We start from the raw sequence: 18990 nt of genomic DNA, 5'->3' as shown, positions 1-18990 counted from the left end.
GTGGAAAGCTGTATCAGTTTTGCCGAATACCATTTGGTGTTACTAATGGTGTTGCTTGTTTTCAACGGGCAATGGATGCTTTTATAAGTGATAACTCCCTCTCTGACACCTTTTCATACTTAGATGACATCACAGTGTGTGGCAAATCAAGGGTGGAGCATGATTCTAATTTTAAAAGATTCCTTCAAGCTGCGGAAAAAGTTGGTTTAACTTTTAATAAAGAGAAATGTATCTTTTTGACTACTGAGGTAAATCTATTGGGGTATATTATCTCGGGAAACAAGATTAAACCAGATCCAGAACGTCTGCGACCATTGATTGATTTACCTTGTCCTACTAATTCTAAGGCTTTGCAACGAGTTGTTGGACTGTTTTCTTATTATTCTAATTGGATTGCAAATTTTTCATGGAAGATCTGGCCTCTTATTCGGGTTACGACATATCCTCTATCATGGGAGGCCAGGACATGTTTTGAGAATTTTAAAAAGGATATTTTAGGAGCAGTTGTGCATTCTATTGATGAGCAGGTTCCTTTTGTGATCGAGATGGATGCTTCTGATTTTGCAATTGGGGCTACTCTGAACCAAAATGGAAGACCTGTGGCCTTTTTCTCACGTACTTTGAACAATAGTGAAAAAAGACATTCTTCAATAGAGAAAGAGGCATACGCAATAGTAGAAGCATTGCGTAAATGGAGACATTATTTATCGGGGCGACATTTCACGTTGGTAACTGATCAAAAATCTGTGTCCTTTATGTTTGATGTTAAACATTTTGGAAAGATCAAAAATGATAAAATAATGAGATGGAGGATTGAGTTGGCATGTTACCATTTTGACATAGTTTATCATCTGGGGAAGGATAATGTTGCTGCTGATGCACTGTCGAGGGCTTATTGTTCTGTGATTCACGGAGATACGCTTATTAATCTTCACAATGCCTTATGTCATCCTGGGGTTACGAGGATGATACACTTCGTACACAGTAAGAATTTGCCCTTTTCAGTTGAAGACGTCAAGCGGATGACTTCATCATGTTCTATCTGCGCTCGGTGTAAACTGAATTTCTTTAAGCCTCAACGAGCTCATCTTATAAAGGCTACTTCTCCTTTTGCACGTTTGAGCGTCGATTTTAAGGGGTCTCTTCCTTCAACTACTCAAAACCGTTATATTTTTACTGTTGTGGATGAGTTTTCAAGGTTCCCTTTTGCTTTTCCTTATGCAGATGTATCAGCTGCTACAGTTATCAAATGTCTGACTCAACTTTTTGTCATCTTTGGGATGCCTGCGTATATTCATTCGGATCAGGGAAGTTCTTTTATGTCTTCCCAGTTGAAGGAATACCTTCAGAGTCGGGGAATTTCTACTAGTAGAACTACCCCGTATAATCCCCAGGGTAATGGACAGTGCGAACGATACAATGGGGTGATCTGGAAGGCAGTTATGTTGGCTTTGACATCCCGGAACCTTAAGAATACACAGTGGGAAATGGTACTGCCTGATGCCCTGCATTCCATTAGATCATTGCTTTCAACGGCTACTAATGTGACCCCCCATGAAAGGCTCTTTAACTATCCACGGAGATCTACTACGGGATATTCGGTACCTTCATGGCTTACTATGCAGGGACCTGTGCTGCTTCGACGCCATGTTAGATTGTCAAAATATGATCCTTTAGTGGAGGAGGTGGAGCTGTTGGAGGCAAATTCCCAATATGCTCATATTCGATTCCAAGATGGGAAAGAAAGTATCGTTTCAATTAAAGACTTGGCTCCTTGTGGTGGCCAGCCCTCTTCTGAGGATATTAATAATAGTCATGATTTAGATAATGTGGATGCTGTTACAGATACTACGAATGTCTCCAATCCGATTGCAGATAATTATACTTCTATTAGTCAGCCCTTGATGGATGTTTATGACCGTCCCAGTTTACCTTCCGATGGGATTTCTAATCCGGAAACCGTTGAAAATCGGGATATGGGTAGCCTTCCTGCTGAAGATACTTCTGTGCCTTCTGGTGTGGGAGGGCAAGGAATTTCACCAAGGTTAAGAAGGTTGACACGAATAAGATATCCGGTCGACCGATTGAAAATGGACTTTTAAATTGATAGTAATGTTTTAAAATTGTTGAAATATTATATTATATTGTTTTAGTTGAGAGATACTTAATACTTATGTGCAATGTTATTATTTGTTGTTGTTCACTTAGTATTGTGTCATGTAAACAGTTTTACTCTTGTTGTGCATAGTTTTAGTTGTAAATAATTAATTATAAATTGTAAAGGTTATTTAGGTTGGAGTATATTTTAAAAGGAGGGGTGAATGTGGTGATTATTCCTTGTTTAGTAAAAGTATTGTGATTGGTTGTTTGTTAACTGCCTTGGGATATATGTTGTAATCTCATTGGTAGTTGATGTCACATGATGTGTGGTGGCCACCTTAAATTCAGTTCTTTTCCAGCTTTGGTTGGGACTGGATGTGGAAAGATGTGCTGCAGATTTTAAAGTTAATAAAGCCTAGCTTTGGAAGGCAAATCTATTCTTTATTTCAGCAGGAAAGTGGAGTTGAAGTTGAAGATCAGCCATGATCTTATTGAATGGCGGAGCAGGCTCGAGGGGCTGTATGGCCTACGCCTGCTCTTAATTCTTATGTTCTTATGTCAGTAATCGGTTAGTGACGGCTAAATACGTTTCCTGTCCGGGAGCAAAGGTTGGCGAGGGGTTGGGTCAGAAAAAATGTAGCAACTCATGATGTTTATACAAAATCTCTTGATTTTTAAGAGTTTATCTCGATTTATGAGACAGTGGGGTTGACATTACTGATGATGTCAGCACCAATGTGCTGTTTCGGGTCCTGTAATATTCTTCACTGTGTTCTGCTTGCAGACCAAGCTGCACATAACCAACAGGAGAGAATCCGAACATGCAACCCTCAAGACCCTCAGTCTCTGGAGGAGATGGTCCTCACTCTGTTCCCAAGAGAAACTGTGGAAGGCATTAGAGATGCTACGTTTGGAGGCTTTGTGCCAGCAACCAACCAGTATCTTCCTTTCTTTGATATCTTTCCTGTACTCCCTGTCTTCATCCTCCCCTGCACCTACACTTGTTAAGCAGCTATTATGTTCTTACCCATGTTTAAAGGCATTGGGGTAGATTTTGAGGCCTCTTCTCCAGCAAGCTGCCTGGAGATGGTTATTAGGTGCCTGTAAGTTTGCTGATAATGAAGTCCGAGACCCGCTATTACGTGCGCCTCGGGGCTATCCAAGGGATAGTTCCCTACACCCCCTATTTGAATTTCATGGGCTTTATCTCTCTTTAAGACTACTTTCATAGTTACAGCTGGAGATGGGTGTGCTTTATTTCACTCTGTTTCTCCCATACACTTCATTGAAAGTTTTACAAAGAATTCTAGTATAGGATCTACATGCAATACATTTGACAATATTAACCAATGACTAAATGTAGTTTAATGAAATTGTTGAAGTTAGCACAAAGCCAAGCCATTTAGTTGGTTTCTTTAACGGGGGGAAAAATTCTCAAAGACTAAACAAATAAAGGTATATGCTGAATTGAGGGATGCATATCAAGAAAGGGTAGTGAATAGTGATGCATTCCTTCCTACAGATTACTTCGTTCAGATGTGTGGCAATAAGTAGCTCATTCAGAAGGCATTTTTTTAATAGATATTTTCAAATCTGAAACACAACAGGTGTTAGCAGCAGTCACTGGGGAGGTAGTTACAGGTCGAAGTCCCCTATCCACCAGCTGTCTCTTTTGAGGAACTCTCACACAAAAATATGTTGTCTCAAAGCTATTGCAACATCTGGCCTAGACTGGATTTAAAGCAACATAGGAGTAAGACCTGAAGTCGATTATTTCTCTTAATCAGCAGTGGAGTATCTGGGAGATGGCTCATTCATCAGTCAGGGAGTTTGTTTAAAGCTTGTTCATGATAAAATCCTTCATCGTACATAATGGAGTTTACTAAAATTGCTGTGGCTTAAATTGGCAGATAATGTTTTATATTGGTGGTTTGGGGTGGAGAAGAACTCTCCAGTGTATGATGTCTAGTTCTGCTACTATTCACCTCTTGCATATTTAAATAATAATCCTTTCAATATATAAAAAAATTAAAATGCTTTGTAAGAACATAAGAAATAGGAGCAGGAGTAGGCCATACGGCCCCTCAAGCCTGCTCTGCCATTCAATAAGATCATGGCTGAGTCTCTACCTCAACTCCACTTTCCCGCCAGATCCCCATATCCCTTGATTCTCTTAGTGCCCAAAAATGTATCGATCTCAGTCTTGAATATGCTCAATGACTGAGCATCCACAACCCTCTGGAGTAGAGAACTCCAAGAACCAGGTCTGATTTTAATTCTGTATTCTATTAAAAAGCAAGCCAAGGCTATATACAGATTTATTTCTAAGCCTTTAATTTTGGTCACAGGACAAGTGTTATGGCAGTTACAAATCTATATATATAAAACAGTCTGTCTGTTTCTCTGTCTCCCGTCCGGCTATACAATCAAAAGTTATAGAGCGTACCTACACATATGTTATATCAAAAGAAAGCTCATCATTAGGGGACTCTTGTAGGCATATTTACTTTTTGGTCGGACAAAAATTGTGCCGATGGTATCCAAAAAACATTCAAAATTCTGCTCATTATCCGCTCATTAGCATCGAGTGGGGGCGGATTCATTGTGTGTGCGGGCGGGCCATCCTAGAGTTGAGTGACGTGATGATTGACCAATCCTACAGTTCAGTGACCTGACGGTTGACCAATCGGTGCGTGTGTGGGCGGGCCTTATCATTCTGAACTGAGGTGAGTGTCAGCCATCTTGATTCGTAAGTTTTTTTTTCCCACTTTCTGCGTGTTTCTTTTCAAATCTAGATTTCCAGCAAAAAAAAAAGTTGCTTTTAAAACACAAATAGTTTTTAAAAAAAGTTAATTAATTTGTAAATCTTTTCTCTAACCTCTATAATTATCCTACCTTTCACTGTTTTTGCAGGCCTGGAAGCCTGGGCCTCTGTTGCCCAGCCAAGCCCGAGCTAGGCACCGCCCCTCCCGCTGGGCCCGTCCCGCGATCGCCACCATCTTGGTAAAGGCTGGCGGCACGGGACTGGGCCGAGCGTAGCCATCCCCGCCATTTTGGTAAAGGCTGGCGGGGCGGGAGGGAGCTTAGCGGGAGGTGAGTTGCGGTCACCGTGGGGCTCGGGCTCAGCTGATCGGGCGCTCATCAGGGGTTGGCCCGCAACACATCGACCGGAGGAGCGGCGGCTCTCTCTCTCCTTCCCCCCCGCGGCTCGGGCGGGGGGCCAGTGCTCGGGAGGGCGGGGCTCGGGAGGCCGGTGCTCGGGAGAGTGGGAAGGGGGGGGGAAGGGTTTACCCCGGCAACCGGGCCCGGCCCTCTCTCAGCCTCAAACCGGCTCACGCCCGTTGCCGGGGCTTGGCTCCAGCGCAGGCCCAGACGCAATTGGCGGTCTTGAAGCTGGGGCTCGGGCTGACTGGGGCGCTGCGCTCGGCTGGGCCATGTCAGTGCGTGGGGCGGCACGGAGCTCCACGGAGCCATCGCCGGCAGAGGGGAGAGGGTCTGCTGGCTCCCCCCTCCCTTTCTCCCCCCCTCCCTTTCTCCCTTCCCCCCTCCCCCCTCCTTCCCCCACCCTTCCCCCCCCACACCCTTCCCACCCCCCCTTTCCCCCCCACACACCCCTCACCCTCCACCCCCCCCACCCCCCCTCCCTTTCCCCCTCCCCCTCCCCCTCCACCACCCCCCCTTCCCCACCCCCTCCCCTCCCCCTCCCCTCCCCTCCCTCCCCCCCTTCCCCTCCCGCCCCCACCCTTCCCCTCCCCCCTCCCCCGCCCCCTCCCCCTCCCCCTCCCTCCCCCCTCCCCTCCCCCCCTTCCCCTCCCCCTCCCCCCCTACACCCCCCTCCCCCCTCCCCCTACCCCCCTTCCCCCCAGTCGCTCTCTCTCTTCCCCCCAGTTGCTCTCTCTCTTCCCCCCAGTCGCTCTCTCTCTCTCTTCCAACAACAACATGCCCTCAAAAAAGCCTCGGCACTGCCGGGCACTCCAGCTAGTATAAGATAAAGAAAATGCATGGCTGTGGTCCTAGGGACCGAGCTTAAAAACTGTTTCTTTTATAACATTCATTTAATCTCAGAGACATGAAGTTTGAAACACATGTAAATAAAGACCATCTTTACAAACAATGCAGCGAGAGTGGAATTTACTCACTGTTTTCAGTGCATTAGCGGTGTATAAACGCGCCGGAAATATTTTTAGACAGGAAAACTGGGTAGAAGTTGTTTCCATCCATTTTGCAACATTAAACGTTCCCGCGAGTTGATTTGGGATTTTTGAGGCTTTCTACAATCCGCCTGTCAAGTTCCCAGTGACCTCACTTAGTGTGAGAGGCAGTGGTGTGGCAGTTGGGAGTTTCCTGGGTTTGCACTGCGAGTGCACTCTGTGTAAGTTAGACTGAGATTTATGAGGTTCAGGTAACTGCCAGGATCACATAATCAAGACAAAATTGAGAAGTTTGTGAGCTTGAAGTCAGGAGAGTTTAAACATTGATTTGTGCATCTAGCAAACCTTTTTTAAGTGTTTTTGGTTTGGATTTATGACCACAAGTACCTGTACTTGCTTTTGACACGAGTCAGTCCACCGGCATAATTTTGGACTCCCCCTCACAGCACCTCCTACCTGAAGTCAAAGCTTCTGCGGAGCAGGTATGGCATTCCATATACGTACCATTGTAAGCCATTATCATGAAGGAGGAAGAGGAACAGTACGGGTTGGAGCTAATAAGTCAGGCACCATTTAGGAAGCACCAGGTTTGCAACCAGCTTCAGCCAGAAGTGCCGAGTGGATGATTCATATCGGCCTCCTCTTGAGGTCCCCACCATCACAGAAGCCAGTCTTCAGCCAATTCGATTCATTCCACGTGATATCAAGAAATTGCAGAGCACGCTGGATACAGAAAAGGCTATGGGCTGCAACAACATCCCGGCTATCATGCTGAGGGTTTGTGCTCCAGAACTAGCCGCAACTCTAACCAAGCTGTTCCAGTACAACTACAACACTGGCATCTATCCGACAATGTGGAAAACTGCCGAAGTATGTCCTGTCCACAATAAGCAGGACAAATCCAACCCGGCTAATTAACGCCCCATCAGTCTACTCTCAATCATCAGCAAAGTGATGGAAGGTGTCATCGAAAGTGCTATCAAGCTACACTTACTCACCAATAACCGGCTCACTGATGCCCAGTTTGGATTCCGCCAAGACCACTCGGCTCCCAAACTCATTACAGCCTTGGTCCAAACATGGACAAAGGAGCTGAATTCCAGAGGTGAGGTGAGAGTGACTGCCCTTGACATCAAGGCAGCATTTGACCGAGCATAGCATCAAGGAGCCCTAGTAAAACTGAAGTCATTGGGAATCGGGGGAAAATCGCTCCACTGGCTGGAGTCATACGTAGCACAAAGGAAGATGGTTGTGGTGGTTGAAGGCCAATCATCACAGCCCCAGGACATCACTGCAGGAGTTCCTCAGGGCAGTGTCCTAGGCCCAACCATCTTCAGCTGCTTCATCAATGACCTTCCCTTTAACATAAGGTTAGAAATGGTGATGTTCGCTGATGACTGCACAGTGTTCAGTGCCATTCACAACTCCTCAGATAATGAAGCAGTCCATGCCCGCATGCAACAAGACCTGGACGACATTCAGGCTTGGGCTGATGTGTGGCAGGTAATATTCGCGTCACAGAAGTGCCAGGCAATGACTATCTCCAACAAGCAAAAGTCTAACCACCGCCCCTTGACATTCAGTAGCATTTCCATCGCCGAATTCCCCACCATCAACATCCTGGGGGTCACCATTGACCAGAAGCTTAACTGGACCAGCCACATAAATACTGTGGCAACAAGAGCAGGTCAGAAGCTAGGTATTCTGCAGCGAGTGTCTCACCTCCTGCCTCCCCAAAGCCTTTCCAACATTTACAAGGCACAAGTAAGGAGTGTGATGGAATACTCTGCACTTGCCTGGATGAGTGCAGCTCCAACAACACTCAAGAAGCTCGACACCATCCAGGACAAAGCAGCCCGCTTTCACAGAAAAACAGAATCACAGAAACCCCACAGTGCAGATAGAGGCCATTTTGGCCCATCGAGCCTGCACCGACACATATTCCACCCGATCCCCGTAACCCCTGCACCAACACATATCCCACCCTATCCCCGTAACCCCACTAACACTAAGGGTCAATTTATCATAGCCAATCAACCTAACCTGCACATCTTTGGACTGTGGGAGGAAACCGGAGCACCCGGAGAAAACCCACGCAAACACGGGGAGAATGTGCAAACTCCACACAGACAGTCACCCGAGGTCGGATTCGAACCCGGGTCCCTGGCGCTGTGAGGCAACAGTGCTAACCACTATGCCACCGTGCCGCCTTATTGGCACCCCATCTACCACCTTAAACATTCACTCCCTCCAGCACCGGCGTACTGTGGCTGCAGTGTGTACCATCTACAAGATGCACTGCAGCAACTCGCCAAGGCTTCTTCGGCAGCACCTCCCAAACCTGCGACCTCTTCCACCTAGAAGGACAAGGGCAGCAGGCGCATGGGAACACCACCGCCTCCAAGTTCCCCTCCAAATCACACACCATTCTGACTTAGAAGTATATCGCCGATCCTTCATCGTCGCTGGGTCAAAATCCTGGAACTCCCCCCCTAACAGCACTATGGGAGTACCTTCACTACACGGACTGCAGCGGTTCAAGAAGGCAGCTCACCCCAACCTTCTCAAGGGAAATTAGTTATGGGCAATAAATGCCGGCCTTGCCAGCGATGCCCACATCCCATAAATGAATTTTTAAAAGAAGTTATTATCCTCCCCTCCGACTCCCATATATATTATACAGGCAGCACAGGTCTTATGAGGATCTTTTTGAGGAATTGTGCATAAGTAGATTGTGGTTCAGCAAACCGCCAATAGGGCATCTCTGTGACCTGTTGCAGGAGGACCTCAAGCCCTGCTCATCTGCCTGCACTGCTCTCTCCGTGACTGTGAAGGTGACCATTGCCCTCAACCTGTATGGCACAAGGTCATTTCAGGTAGCCACAGGGGATCAAAGCAACATCAGCCAGGGTGCAGTACTGACAGGCATTTGTCAGGTCACTGAAGCCCTTTACAGGAGAGTGGGCTAATTCATCACCTTTGGCATTAGAGCAAGGCAGCAGCATAATAGGGCATTACAGTTTTATAGTGTTGCTGGTTTCCCAAGGCCCAGGATTCAACCTGGGTGTCCTTGTGCACCAGTCGCTGAAGGTAAGCATGCAGGTGCAGCAGGCGGTGAAGAAGGCAAATGGTATGTTGGCCTTCATAGCGAAAGGGTTTGAGTACAGGAGCAAGGATGTCCTGCTGCAGTTGTACAGGGCCTTGGTGAGACCACACCTTGAGTACTGTGTGCAGTTTTGGTCGCCTTATCTGAGGAAGGACGTTCTTGCCATGGAAGGAGTTCAGCGAAGATTCACAAGGCTGATCCCTGGGATGGCAGGAATGACGTATGAGGAGAGATTGGGTCGATTGGGCTTATACTCACTGGAGTTTAGAAGAATGAGAGGGGATCTCATCGAAACTTATAAAATTCTGACAGGTCTGGACAAACTAGATGCAGGTAGAATGTTCCCGATGGTCGGAGAGTCCAGAACCAGGGGTCATAGTCTAAGGATAAGGGGTAAGCCATTTAGGACAGAGATGAGGAAGAATTTCTTCACCCAGAGAGTGGTGAACCTGTGGAATTCTCTACAACAGAAGGCGGTTGAGGCCAAGTCTTTAAATATATTCAAGAAGGAGTTAGATATATTTCTTAGAGCTAAAGGTATCAAGGGATATGGGGAGAAGGCAGGTACGGGGTACTGAGTTTGGATGATCAGCCATGATCTCATCGAATGGCGGAGCAGGCTCGAGGGGCCGAATGGCCTACTCCTGCTCCTATCTTCTATGTTTCTATGTTAATCGATGACACGTTGCTTTGAGGGCTCCCACAGAACCCTCACTCAAGTAAGTCTATAGGTATGGCTTCCATTTCCTCAACATCCAAATGGTGTGTGACAACAATCAGTGGACCCTGCACATTAATGCCTGATAAGCAGGAAGTTGCCATGATGCTTCATCCTCCGTAATTCCACGGATGGCTTCTGGATGGCAAAGCGTACCCACTACTCCCATGGCCAATGACCCCAATGAGTTGCCTAAACAGCAGAAGAGGTGGGCTACGACGAAGGTGAGCACAAGTCAGCGACGCCCATATCCCACTAGTGAATAAAAAAAAGCTGGCAGCAGCCCACAGTATTGCTGTGGAGCCAAGAGGAGCACTCCTGCAGGCTGATAGAGTAAGGAAAGATAGTGCAGCAGAATTGTCAGTGATTCCTAAAGATAGAAATCAGTGGAGTGGGCACTATGGCGGAGAAGACCTGACTACAACAAGAAGGTCACAGGGATCAGAGCATGCCAGAGACAGGGAGCACACAAAAATATTGCCTGAGGGCACAGAGAACCCGTGAATGAGACCACAGAGGGAAACCAGGCAAGGGAAACATTTTTGATAGTTCTTAAAAAATAAGTTTAAAAATATATTAATGTACTCACAGCGGTATCTGCAGGATGAACAGGCTGTACAGCATTATGTGGTAATGTTATAGGAAGCTGTAATAGGACAGTTATAAAATTAACATTGGAACTCACTAAAGCATCACCTACTGGTGGTAAAGTGAAATGCAACAAATAAGTGGATATTTTAACATTGGAACTCCAATAGGAAATGTTTATTTAGTACTTTTCAATTGAGCACATGACCTACATGGAATGCCAAAGACATTTATTACCATAACTGGAAAACATACCAAAATTCATCATCCAGAATAGTACACAATGGAGCCCTCACAGAACCCTTTGGAGTTGAAACTGGAGTATGAAATTACAGACCCACGGCAATGCAGTTGACACTAAACTGCCCTCTGAAATGGCTCAGCAAGCCATTCAGTTGTACCAAACCACTACAAAGAAGTATACTAAGAATAAAATCGGACGTACCACCCAACATCAACCTAGGCACCGGACATGACAAAGCCACACCCAGCCCAGTCAACCCTGCAAAGTCCTCCTCACTAACATCTCGGGACATGTGCCAAAATTGGGACAGCTGTCCCACAGACTAGTCAAGCAATGGTCTAACATACTCATACTCACAGAAGCATACCTTTCAGCCAATGCTCCAGACACCAGAGGTGGTGGCACAATGGTATACACGTTCAATACTCCTCCATCACCATCCCTGAATATGTCCTGTTCCACCGGCAGGACAGACCCATCAGGGGTGGTGGCACAGTGGTATACAGTCAGGAGGGAGTGGCCCTGGGAGTCCGCAACATCATTGACTCTGGACACTGTAAGGGGTTTTCTCTCTGAGATCGCAGAGGTTTCTCTCGCCAGAGGCCTCTCTCTCTCTTTTGCACAGTAAAACCTTGAGTGGTTCGACCCACTCGCCCCTTAGGTTCTAGACACTGGACTTGGGTGCAGGAACTACAATGCAGAGAATACTCTTATAGACCAAGTTTAATGAAACGAAATGAAATTTTATTGCATAAGGAAAAACAAATCAAATGCAAGCAAATAAGAGGGTACATGGGAGGGAAAAACAAATCATAACAATACAGTACTAGCTAAAATAGATACAGGCATATTATACCTTACAAAAGTCATCATGAAATGGGGAAACACACGGAACATCAAGGGACAACAACTCATGTTAATTATACCCAAAATGACCACCCCCTTTAACCTATCTAGATCCGATTATGAAGGGCCAGAAACATGCTCACCAATCCAACTAGGAATTGCAAGGTTTTGAAACAGGTCTGCGTTTTGATCCTTTCAGGCGTCCTGTCTCCTCGTGGTCAGCGCTGCGGGCTGCGAGCTGCGACACGCCTTCTCGCCTTCTCTCCCTCGAGGTGAAGGTCACGGACAGGCTGGATCTCAGCGGGCCTGGATGTTGATGCGGGGGAAGAGACCATCTGCTTGACCACGGTTGGAAGCCTCTAACCGGCTTTCATATAGGTTTCTTCTGTAGTTTTGTCTCATCAAACGGCCCGGGGTTTGTCGACGATCTCCCGATGGTTACCCTGGGGCGGGATGTCGACTCGAACCATCTTCTTCTTCTTCAATCACCACGATGGCCACGATGGCACTCTGTGATGGCTCTGATGGCTTTCTGATCGCTACGATGGCTACCGATCGCTACCCCGGGTGTCTCCAATTATACTTCTCAGATGAGGCCTTTATCTCTCGCCAAATCAAGGTTAGTCTTTGTTTAACTTTTGGCGGGCTTATAGCACAGCGGGGTAGTTATTATATTTAAACTGCTTTCGGGATGGCCGGTGATGGCCATCTCTGGTCTGGAATGACCTGGTAATGTTTTAATGTTTTCTTGATGTCTTTAACGGGTCCTTGATGCGTTCTTTATGAATATGGAACTGTTCCCCTTTGCCTGGGTAAACATTTAGATGGCCTTTATCTACAGGCCGATCTGACTGGATCTGCATCCAATCTTTATGTATGTGTTAAAGTCTGGTTTCGTTTTCTCAGAAACGGCTTCCAGAACTTACTGTGGGTAGAATCCACAAAGGTTGTCTGGGGACTGCAGGAACCATTTTAAAGTGTCCCAATAAGTCGGTCACGGGGTCTGGTGGCCATTTTATGTGTCCCTTTTCTGGGCTTCTTTTAAAACAGTCTTTTAAAAATCAAGGCCTCTTCTGCCAGAGGACCCTTATAGTACAATATTAATTTTGCGAATTCTACAACACCATGAAGTCTCATGGCATCAGGTCAAACATGGGCAAGGAAACCTCCTGCTGATTACCACCTACCGCCCTCCCTCAGCTGATGAATCAGTATTCCTCCATGTTGAACACCACTTGGAAGAAGCACTGAGGGTAGCAAGGACACAGAACATACTCTGAGTGGGGAATTTCAATGTCCAATAGCAAGAGTGGCTCGGTAGCACCACTACTGACTGAGCTGGCCGAGTCCTGAAGGACATAGCTGCCAGACTCGGCCTGCGGCAGGGGATAAGAACATAAGAAATAGGAGCAGGAGTAAGTCATTCGGCCCTTCAAGCCTGCTCCGCCATTCAATGAGATCATGGCTGATCTTCTGCCTGAACTCCATTCACCGGCCCTATCGCCATATCCCTTGATGCCCTTAGTAGTCAGAAATCTATCGATTTCTGTTTTGAATATACCCAATGACTGAGCCTCCACAGCCCCCTGGGGTAGAGAATTCCAAAGATTCACCACCCTCTGTGTGAACAAATTTCTTCTTATCTCAGTCCTGAATGGCCTACCCTTTATCCTGAGGCTGTGGCCCCTGGTTCTAGACTCCCCAGCCAAGGGAAACATTCTCCCAGCATCCACCCTATCAAGCCCTGTAATAATTTTGTATGCTTCAATGGGATCCCCTCTCATTCTGCTGAATTCAAGAGAATACAGGTCTAGTTTACCCATCAGCAGCAACCGAATTGTATTCCACCACAATCTGTTACCTCATGACCCGGCATATCCCTCACTCTACCATTACCATCAAGCCAGGGAACCAACCCTGGTTCAATAAGGAGTGTAGAAGAGCATGCCAGGAGCAGCACCAGGCATACCTAAAAATGTGGTGCCAACCTGGGGAAGCTACAATGTAGGACTACGTACATGCTAAACAGCGGAAGCAGCATGCCAAAGACAGGGCTAAGCCATCCCACAACCAACAGATCAGATCAAAGCTCTGCAGTCCTGCCACATCCAGTCGTGAATGATGGTGGACCATTAAACAAATAACGGGAGGAGGCTCCATGAATATCCCCATCCTCAATGATGGTAGAGCCCAGCATGTTACTGCAAAATACAAGGCTGAAGCTTTCGCAACCATCTTCAGCCAGAAGTGCCGAGTAGATGATCCATCTTGGCCTCCTCCTGAGGTCCCCACCATCACAGAAGCCAGTCTTCAGCCTATTCAATTCACTTCACGTGATATGAAGAAATGGCTGAGCGCACTGGATATAGCAAAGGCTATGGGCCACGAAACATCCCGACTGTAGTGCTGAAGACTTATGCTGCAGAACTAGCCGCGCCTCTAGCCAAGCTGTTCCATTACAGCTACAACACTGGCATCTACCCGGCAATGTGGAAAATTGCCCAGGTATGTCCTGTCCACAAAAAACAGGACAAAGACAAATTCAACCCGCCAATTACCGCCCCATCAGTCTACTCTCAATCATCAGCAAAGTGATGGAAGGTGTCACTTCTCAGTGCTATCAAGTGGCACTTACTCACCAATAACCAGCTCACCAATGCTCGGCTCCAGATCTTATTACAGCCTTGGTCCAAACCTGGACAAAAGAGGTGAATTCCAGAGGTGAGGTGAGAGTGACTGTTCTTGACATCAAGGCAGCATTTGACCGAGTGTGGCATCAAGGAGCCCTAGTAAAATTGAAGTCACTGGGAATCAGGGGGAAAACTCTCCACTGGCTGGAGTCAGACCTAGCACAAAGGAAGATGGTTATGATTTTTGGAGACCAATCATTTCAGCCCCAGGACATCACTGCTGGAGTTTCTCAGGGCAGTGTCCTAGGCCCAACCATCTTCAGCTGCTTCATTAATGACCTCTTCCCTCCATCATAGGGTCAGAAGTAGGGATGTTAGCTGATGATTGCACAGTGTTCAGTTCCATTCACAACTCCTCAGGTAATGAAGCAGTCCATGCCTGCAAGCAGTAAGACACAATAGAGAACTCCCCTACTCTTCTTCAAAATAATGCCATGGGATCTTTTATGTCTACCTGAAAGGGCAGACAGCGCTCTCAGTTTAACGCCTCATCTGAAAGTGCAGCATTCCTTCAGTACTCCACTGGGAGTGGGACTTGAGCCCACAACCTTCAGACTCAAAGTTGATAGTGCTACAAACTGGCCATGGCTGACATCTATGGACATGTCAAACATTTTCCCATGCTCTACATACACGTTTATCCTCTGGAGAACCCATGCCAGATGCAAAATTTTTATTATTTTATGTAAACACTCGCAGGTCTCCCATGGTGCTGCTTATGATGAGTAGACAGATGTAAGAAGTCACACAACACCAGGTTATAGTCCAACAGTTTTATTTGAAATCACAAGCTTTCGGAGCGCTGCTCCTTCGTCAGGTGCTCCGAAAGCTTGTGATTTCAAATAAAACTGTTGGACTATAACCTGGTGTTGTGTGACTTCTTACATTTGTCCACCCCAGTCCAACTCTGGCATCTCCACACTATGATGAGTAGGAGCTGGTGTTAAGTCTGTGTGTTCTAGTTATTGTTAATAAGAATCACTGCACACAGACCACAAGAATAAATTCAACAGGTCTTTACTAGTCGAAGGTCAGGCTGAACTGCCCAATAAATCATTACACAGCACTTATATACCGGTGTGGTCACCACCGGTATTACAGTATACAGCAGCCAAGATAAAGTAGTGCATCTCTTAAAATAGTTCTCTTAAAGGTGGAACGGCTACATACACCACAATCCTCCCTTTTTAGCTTAACAGTATATATTCCCCATTTAACATAACATAATAACATATATACACAACTTCATGTAAAAACAGTTCACAGATTCAGTCTCTGAGGAGGCCTCCTGATCCGAGACGGATAACGCCTTTCAGGGGTCTCTGGTTCTCGTTGCTGGGGTGACTCATCTAGTTGATCCCCTATGGATAGGACATCATCATCAGGTATATTCACTTCTGAGGTAGATGCTTCAGGTTCACTAACTTCCTCCATGGTTGTCTCTGTCGTAACCATGGGCTCGACCCTTGTTCTCGATCCCACCAGTTGGTCAGCATGACGTCGCTTTACATTTTCACCAACATCTACCGGGCCAAACTAATTCATAATGAGAGTGTGAAAAAAGCAAGCCTGAAGGCTTTGTATCTTAATGCTAGAAGCATTAGGAACAAGGTGGATGAATTAGTTGTGGAAATAGAGGTAAACAAGTATGATTTGATTGGGATTACAGAAACGTGGCTGCAGGGTGGGCAAGGCTGGGAACTTAACATCCAGGGATATACAATATTTAGGAAGGATCGGCAAAAAGGTAGGGGAGGTGGGGTAGCATTGCTGGTAAAGGAGGGGATTAATGCAATGGAAAGGAAGGATATTAACTCGGATGAAACGGAATCTGTATGGGTAGAAATGAGAAATAGCAAGGGGAGGAAAACGTTAGTGGGTGTGATATATAGGCCTCCAAATAGTAATATGGAGGTGAGGGAAGGCATAAAAAGGGAAATTAGAGAAGCGTGCGATAAGAGCACAGCTGTCATCATGGGTGACTTTAATTTACATATTGATTGGACTACCCAAATTAGTAAAAATTCTGAGGAGGAGGAATTCCTGGAATGTTTTCAGGACGGTTATCTGGACCAATATGTCGAGGAGCCGACTCGAGATCAGGCCATTTTAGACTGGGTATTGTGCAATGAGAAGGGACTTATCAACAATCTTCTTGTACGAGGCCCCTTGGGTCAGAGCGATCATAATATGATCGAGCTCTCAGTCGAGATGGAGAGTGAGGAAATTGAATCAGAGACTAAGGTCCAGAACTTAAATAAAGGGAATTACGAGGGTATGAGACGGGAATTGGGTAAGATTGATTGGGTGGTGTTTCTGGGGGGATTGACAGTGGATAGACAATGGCAAGCATTCAAAGATAGAATGGAAGAATTCCAGAACATGTTTATACCGGTTTGGCATAAAAATAAACCTAAAAAGGTGGCTCAACCGTGGATAACGAGGGAAATTAGGGACAGCATAAAATCAAAAAAAAGGGCATATCAACTGGCAAAAAAAAGCAGCAGACCGGAAGATTGGGGGCAGTACAGGATACAGCAAAAGAGGACAAAGGGATTAATCAGGAAGGGGAAAATAGAATACGAAAGTAAACTTGCAGCAAACATAAAGACAGACTGCAAAAGCTTTTATCGGTATATCAGGAGGAAAAGACTGGTAAAATCCCAAGTCGGTCCCTTGCAGTCCGATTCGGGAGAATATATAATGGAGAATAAGGAAATGGCAGACCAATTAAACTCATACTTTGGTTCTGTATTCACAAAGGAGGACACAAATAACCTCCCAGGAATATCGGCAAACATAGGGACTAATGAGAGGGAGGAGCTGACAGAAATTAGTATCTCTAGGGATATGGTGTTGGGTAAGTTGAGGGGACTGAAGGCCGACAAATCCCCGGGGCCTGATAAACTACATCCTAGGGTACTTAAGGAGGTGGCCCTGGAGATAGCAGATGCTCTAAGGATCATCTTCCGGAACTCCATTGACTCGGGAACAGTACCCGTGGATTGGAGGGTAGCTAATGTTACCCCAATATTTAAAAAGGGGGGTAGAGAGAAAGCAGGGAATTATAGACCAGTAAGCCTTACATCGGTTGTGGGCAAAATGCTAGAGTCCATTATTAAGGATAAAATAGCGGAGCACTTGACAAATGGGGAAAGGATCGGACAGAGTCAACATGGATTTACAAAGGGTAAATCGTGTTTGACTAATCTGCTGGAATTTTTTGAGGAAGTAACTGGTAAAATAGATGGGGGAGAGCCAGTGGATGTGGTGTACCTTGACTTCCAGAAAGCCTTCGATAAGGTTCCACACAAAAGATTATCATGCAAAATTAAGGCTCATGGGATTGGGGGCAAAGTATTAACGTGGATAGAGAACTGGCTGGCGGATAGAAAACAGAGAGTTGGAATAAACGGCTCGTTTTCGGAGTGGCAGGCAGTGACCAGCGGGGTGCCGCAAGGATCTGTCCTGGGACCCCAGCTGTTCACAATATATATAAATGATCTGGATCAGGGAATTGGATGCAATATTTCCAAATTCGCTGACGACACTAAACTAGGAGGAGGGGTGGGCTCTGATGAGGATGTCAGGAGGCTACAGTGCGATTTGGACAGGTTGGGGGAATGGGCGGATACGTGGCAGATGCACTATAATGTGGATAAATGCGAGGTTATCCACTTTGGGGGTAAAAACAGGAGGGTAGATTATTATCTAAATGGCAATAGATTGGGAGATGGGGAAGTGCAGAGGGACCTGGGTGTTCTTGTGCACCAGTCACTGAAGGAGAGCATGCAGGTGCAACAGGCGATTAAGAAGGCAAATGGTATGTTGGCCTTCATATCAAGGGGGTTCGAGTATAGGAATAGGGATACCTTACTACAGCTGTACAAGGTGCTGGTGAGACCGCATCTGGAGTATTGTGTACAGTTTTGGTCGCCCCATCTGCGGAAGGATGTTCTTGCCATGGAAAGAGTGCAGCGGCGATTCACCAGGCTGATACCTGGAATGGCGGGAATGACCTACGAGGAGAGATTGAATAGTTTGGGCTTGTACTCACTGGAGTTTAGAAGATTGAGAGGGGATCTCATCGAAACATATAAAATTATGGCAGGCCTGGACAGGCTGAATTCAGAGAGAATGTTTCCAATGGCAGGGGAGCACAGAACCAGGGGCCACAGTCTAAAAATAGCGGGCAAATCATTTAAAACAGAGATGAGGAAGAATTTCTTCACTCAAAGAGTGGTGAGCCTGTGGAATTCCCTGCCACAGAGGGCTGTGAAGGCTAATTCAATAAATATTTTCAAGAGAGAATTGGATATATTTCTGAAGGCTAAGGGGATTAAGGGTTACGGAGAAAAGGCGGGGACGGGGTACTGAACTGGTAAGATCAGCTAAGATCTCAGACGAAGATCAGCCATGATCTCATTGAATGGCGGAGCAGGCTCGAAGGGCCGAATGGCCTACTCCTGTTCCTATCTCTATGTATGTTTCTATGTTACATCAGGGGTCCTTGTCTGGCCCGAATTGTTCCAGATTGCCATTTCTCG

The sequence above is a fragment of the Somniosus microcephalus genome, chromosome 7 (assembly GCF_052327205.1).
Source record: "Somniosus microcephalus isolate GS21.2 chromosome 7, FLI_Smic_1.0, whole genome shotgun sequence".
Lineage (NCBI taxonomy): Eukaryota > Metazoa > Chordata > Chondrichthyes > Squaliformes > Somniosidae > Somniosus > Somniosus microcephalus.
Note: the sequence above shows the minus strand (reverse complement) of the source record.